This window comes from Hyaloscypha bicolor (genome assembly GCF_002865645.1).
Source record: "Hyaloscypha bicolor E unplaced genomic scaffold K444scaffold_190, whole genome shotgun sequence".
Lineage (NCBI taxonomy): Eukaryota > Fungi > Ascomycota > Leotiomycetes > Helotiales > Hyaloscyphaceae > Hyaloscypha > Hyaloscypha bicolor.
Genome location: NW_020194692.1, coordinates 393,317 through 400,471, shown reverse-complemented (window position 1 = coordinate 400,471; position 7,155 = coordinate 393,317).

The window sequence follows — 7,155 nt, the reverse complement described above, 5'->3', positions numbered from 1 at the left end:
ATATAAATATTAATATTTCCGGAGATAAATAAAACGAATTAGGGACTTAATATACTCTTAATTATAATAAGTATAGAATTCCTAAAGTTAATAATATTCTAATAAAATTACTAAAGAAAATAACTATCCTATTTCCGAAAACTTAGAAGGAAATAAGAATACTTATTAATACCTTAAAAATGCTAGATCTAACTATTATACTTTAGAACTAATAGATTAAGGATAATACTTCCTATTTTACTATTTTATAAATAGGAAATACTATTATATTAAATATAGTTAGATATACTAGGAGATTTACAGAACTAGTAGCTACGGTTTATATAATAAATAGAATATTTAAGGAATTAGAAATACTAGCTTAGGTATCTAATACTAATAGAATTATTCGATTTAAAAGTAATAGTATTAATATTCGGATATTACTAGCTTATAAATATATTATATGAGCTCTATACCTCCGGTTTATATTTTAAGGACCTTAAGGAAATATTAAATATAAAGAAATAATTAATACTAGAGCTAAAATTAATATTCTTCCTAAAAAGATCTCTAGAAATATTAATAGAATAATATATAATACTATAGATTATTAAATATCTACTATTACTAGGGCAGAATTTGGATTTATAGAAATAGTAAAGCTTAGAGCTAAGGTTATAGATAAAGTAGAATATAAAAATATATTTTTCCTAATTAAAAGAACTCTAAAGATCCTATTTAATTAATTATTCTTAGTAAAAATAAAAATAAAAATTATATATAAAAGTAATAGTTTATAGGATAGAAGGTTTACTAATCCTAAAGACTATTAGAATATCTATACTATTATAATTATTCTATTTTTAAAAAATACCGGGAAATAGAAGAAAGTAATAGTTTAAGAGTACTAAGTTCCTAGAGTTAAGGAATTAAATAATACGGAGCAGGAAACTAAAGGTAAAGAGAAAAAATAGAGCCTAGTATTATAACTAGTAATAATATTAGGGAAAACGGGAAAATACCGGAATTTCTTATAAATTTTTTTATTTTGGGTTTAGAAGTTTAGGAAATTAATAATATTTTTAGAGAAACTAAAGCAGAAAAGGCTCTAATTAGAGTATTATTAAAAGTAGTTCCGGAATTAATAGAAAAAGAAGTAAAAAGAGTATTAAGTAAAAATATTTCTAAAGAAAAAATAGAATAGTATCTTCTAATAATAAAGAAATATATTCCCGAAGCTAAGGAATATTAAACTTAAGACTAGAAAGAATTCTGGAATATATAGGAGCTTAAGAAAAGTATATTAAAATACCGGACGAAAAGATACTCTTTATACCTAACTAGGAAAAAGCTAAGTAGAAAGGTTATAAATTCCGGAGATTAGATAAAAAAAGTACTAGAGAAAATAGCTATAGCTTTTAAAAAAAAGAATAATAACTATAGTCTATTCCTAGTTATAAGAATATATAAAATAAAGAATAAGAAAATTTAACTAGTAAATACTAATAATAGAACTAGAAAAGGCCCTAATAAATATCCGGACTAGTTTAAGAGATCTAAAGCTAGAAAATACTTATAGAAATATATTAGGAAATATAAGAACTATTTTTTACTAAAAATATTAGCTATTTTAAGAGATTTATAACTTATTTCGGAATATCTTAAATAATTAAATATTAGTAACTAGCTCTAGGAAAAAAAACTAGCTATATTTCAAGAATTAATAATTAATTAAAAAGATATAATTATATTTAATTAGAAAGAAATAGGAAAAGTTTATAAGGATATTAGCCTATCTATTCTAATTAAGACTATTAAATATAAAGCCTAGTAAAAGAAGAATTTCCTATATTCTAAAGCTCTAGTACTAGTAATAGTAAAAATACTATTAGAATATCTAAATTATAAAATTCTTAAGAAATATAATAGATCTTACCGAAATCCATAGTTCTTGGTTATAAAGAAAATTACTAGGACTTATAGACTAATTAATATTACTATAAAGATGAATTTAGTAATCCTATAAGATATTAACTTATTCCCGTTTACTAATAAGATCTTAGAGGAATTTACTAGATATATTTATATTTCTCTAATTAATTTCTTTTCTGGATATAATTAACTTATATTAGATATTTATAGTAGAGATTTAACTATATTTATAATATTTTTAGGACTATTAAGAATAATTATATTACCTTAGGGAGCTACTAATTCCGTTATATAGTTTATATAAATTATTATAACTATTCTAGAGAATCTGTTTCCCAAAATTACTATATTATTTATTAATAATATTAGAGTTAAGAGATCTTATATAGAGTATAATAAGTAGCTTATTTTATTCGGAATTCGGTATTTTATATTTAAATACCTTTAAAACCTGGATATAACCCTAGAGAGAATTAAATAAACCGGAGCTAGTATTAGAGAAAAATTATAGTTCTATTATAATAGTATAGCTATTATTAGCTTTATTTATAGAATATTTAAAAGAAGCCCTTTAAGCTTAGGAATTACTAAGATCTTAAGATAAGAGTATTATAATAGTATAACTAAAAGTAAGGCATTTATTAGAATTATTATTTATTACTATATTTGAATTAAAGGCTTTATAATTATTACTAAACCTATTTATTACTTAATAAGGAAAAATATAATATAGAACTGGGATAATAAATAAAAGCAAGCTATATGAATTCTTTAAGAAAAGCTTACTATAGCTCTAATACTTTATAAGTTATACTATAATTTATTAGAAGATTAGGGAATAATTATATTAATAGTAGATACTAGCCTGAATAAATAGGGTAGAACTCTTAGTTAATATAATAATAAAGGGAAAAAGAGAGTTATATAATATAAGTCTAGAATCTAAAATAATACTAAATAGAGATATAATACTACTAAAAGAGAATACTAAGAACTAGTAAAGTATCTATAAAAAGTATAATTCTAGCTATATAAAGTTTATTTTATCCTTAAACTAAATACTAATATACTTATTATATAGCTAAATAAAGTAGCTACGGATCTTCCTAGAGCTCTAGTTACTTACTAGCTAGTATGAATTTAGTTATTTGACTTTAAAGTCAAGTATATTAAGGAAACCAAGTATATTATTACTAATAAATTATTAAGATATCTATAGTAAGAAGGCAATACTAAAGATAATAAGGATATTAATAAATAGTTAGTAATAGAGCTTAATACTATTGAAATAATACCTATTAGGCGGAAAATTCGAATAAAGAAAGCGGTTCTAGTTTAGTTATATAATATTATTTTAAGGAATTAGACTCCTAAGACTTTTACTAGATATTTAAATAATAGTATCTAGTTACTAGAGATTAATAATTAAAGCCTTATTATATCTAGAAGCGAATTAGTAATATTAAAAAATAATAAAATCCGGAAGTTATATAATAAAGGCTATAGCCTTTTATATATAATCTCTAGTAAAATAGTAAATAATAATACTAACTTTTATACTTTACTTAATAACCCGACTATTTTACTAGATTCTTTAAATAATAGCTATTCTAAATAATACTAGAATATTATATAATACCTTATAATATTCTCTAAACCAGAAGAAATATCTAGAGCCGAGTTTCAAAAGTTAAATAGAAAAGCTTTAAATTATAGTATAAGAGATTAATTACTCTAAAGAGTTATATCTAAAGTATATCTGCCTTAACTTATTATTAATAATTAAGAGTAAAGGGAAATTATTATTAAAAAGCTATATAATAAGATTAGATATATTAGAAGAGAAAATATCTTTTATTTAATAGCTAGCTATTATTACTAGAAAGGTTACTATAACTATATATAGAAGTATATTAATACCTATAAGGTCTATTAGTATAAAAGTAAAAGAAAATAAGAAAAAGCTCTATATCTAATAAAAGCTATACCTCTTTTCTATTACCTTGGGATTAATATAGTTAAACTACTAGACTATAAAGAATATAACTTGTTAGTTATTACTAGAGACGACTTTTTAGGATAAATTAAAACTAGATCTTTAAAGAATCTAACTAGTAAAAAGATAGCCAAGTTTATTTAGAAAGAAATTATTTATAGGTATAGTTTATTTGGATAGCTTAAGGTAAATAGCAGATCGGAATTTAAAAAAGTAGTAATTCAGGAACTTAATAAGCTAGGAATTAATAAAATTATTATTTCGGCCTATAATTCCAAAGGAAATAGTATAATTAAAAGAGAATATTAACTAATTATTTAAGTACTTATAGTACTTATAATAGATAGAAAGAAGCCTTAGGTAAATTTACTAACCGAGTTACTATATATAAACTAACTAGATTTACTTTCTTTTATATAATCTATAATAGAGAAATAGTATTACTTATAGAAATATGCTTTCTAACCTAGAGAATATTTAAATAGGATAAAGTCTATAATAGAGAAATATTTCTAAAAATATATATAAAGTAAATATAAATAAGAAATAAAGATATTAAAGAAGCCAGAATAAAGAAAAATAAAAGATACCGAAAAAAAAGTAATTTAATACTACCTATTAGATTTATTTAAAGCCTATTTCCGAAAAGGATCTAGTTCTTATATATAATATTAAATTAATAAATTAAAATAAGTTAAGGAATATAAAGCTATTATATTACTAGCTTGGTCTATATAAAGTAAAATATACGAATTAACTAAAAGAATACTATATACTAGAAGAACTTAATAGTACTATACTTTAAAGAATATATACCGGGAATTAACTTAAGTAGTTTATTAAAAGAGATAAATTCTAGTATTTCCCTAAAAATAAAGTTAATAATAAGTATATACCTATAAATAAATATTTTAAAATAGATATAGAACTAGAAAGGGAAATAGTTATAGAATACTATAAGTAAAATAGTATTTAGGAAATTAAGAAAGCTACCGGTATTATTATATATATTCTAGAGTTACTAGAATCGGAAAGAGTAAAGTATATCTCCTTTATAGAAAATTAAGAAGAAGTATCTAATAATAGAAACTTTTCTTAATCTAGAATAAAGCTTATTACCTTTAATTTCTTATATATCTTTTGAATTTTCCTTTTAACTATTATTTATAATCTTTAGAGAATATTATTATTAGACTATTATTCTAGAAATCGGACGAGCTTTACTATTACTTATTTCTTACTATTATCTAATTACTATTACTAGATAGTATTCTTAATATATGAAATTCTATTACTAGATCTTGGGAATCAAATATAAAGGATTTCTTTTAGTATAAAAATAAATAGAGAATCGAGAGGTTATCTTATAAACTCTTGACTCCGAACTATAGTAACGAATAGTAACTATATTTGGAATTGGGAAAAAAAAAAGAAAAGAAGAAAGGAAGTCTTTTATATACGTTTTACTAAACTAGAAACCTTTTAAAGACTCTATTCGCCTTTTTAACTAGCTATTTTTATAGCTTATACTAGTCTAAAGCTCGACTATAATAACTATAGATCTCGACTTTAACTTAAATTATTATTACAAGTTTCCTTATAATACCCAAATAAACTTCCTAATTAGGAGTCATATATAGACAAAATAGCTAAACTAGAAACCCTATAAGAGAAAAGGGAAACCTTATTAAACCTAATAGTTATTTCCAAAGGTATTTAATAATATATAATTCTGGAAATCTATTAAATATTAAATATACTAGATCTGTCTATTTAAAGCCTATCTTATATTAGAAAACCCACTTCTTTTTTAATATAACTATAGCTACTCTTAAAACTTATACTAAGGCTTAGTTAGTATATTATATATTCCTACTTTTATATAAAGAAAACTTCTCTTATATAGAACCCATTTCCTAATTAAGATACCGTTTTATTACCAGGAACTAATTACTCTTTTAAAAAGCTAGTATAATTTACTAATTCTTACTATTAATCTATTTCTTATTATTAAATATTATCTAAATAATTCCTATATCCTTAATACTAATTTGGAATACCTAATCTTTCTATATTCTATATTAACTTTAATATTAATTATTTCAAACTTAATAATAATACTATAAACCCTATTTTTACTATTTTATAGTTCTCTTTTCTATATATTCTAATACTTTTAGTATTACCTTTATTAATATAAATATTACTTTAAAGTCCTAAATAACTAAATAGTTTTATACTATTTAAAGTTAATTCTAATAAATACTAAATAAATATAATTAGCTTTTGGAAGAAATACGGATTAGTTTTAGAAGAAGTAATACCTTATTCTAAATTATTTCTTAATCTTATTATTCTAACTTCTTTTCTATTAATATTTATTTTATATTTTCCCTAATATCTTTAATATACTTATATATCTTATCTTTTATATATTTCCTATATTATTTCCCTTCTTTTATACTATTTTTTAAGTTAATAGGGATATTTCTAAATAAATAAGAGATCGGGATATACCTATATTATAAAATTTTTATTATTTTCTTTTATATTCTAATATTTCAGATATTACTACTATATCTATATTTCTATTATATTACTTTCTTATTTCCCTATTATTATTATTTAGTTTAACCTACCTTAATTATTTCCTTAATTATATTCCCTTAAATATATATATTTATATTCTTTTTTATAATAGAAGCTTAATTCTATATTTTACTTTCTATAATTATTTCTAATTTATAACTATATTACCTTAAATATATCTAATTATTATATCTACTTTCCCTATTATATATACTACTATTTTAGCTCCCACTCCAAAGATCGGAGAGTAAGATCCCTATAAAATATAATTAAGCCCATTAATATCGTACAAAAAGATCATAATCATTCGGAAAAATTAATGGATTCAGGAAATTATGAGGATTGTTTTTGGAGAATTATGATAACTTAAATATCGAAAGATTACTTATGATACGAATATTCTTTGATCATAATATAAAATGATTATTCTTTAGATAAGAAATCGATAAAATAATAGAATTTATCCAATATTTCCTAATAATCATTATATCAATATCCAATATTTGCAATTCCAAGAGCTCTAATATTCCTAAAGAAAATAATTTATATAAAATTTATTTTTATTTAATCTTAATCAAGAACCCTTAATATAGTCGTTATATAAATAAACATCAAAGCTCAAAAAAAAAAAAGGAAAGATTATTCTTCTTATTTCC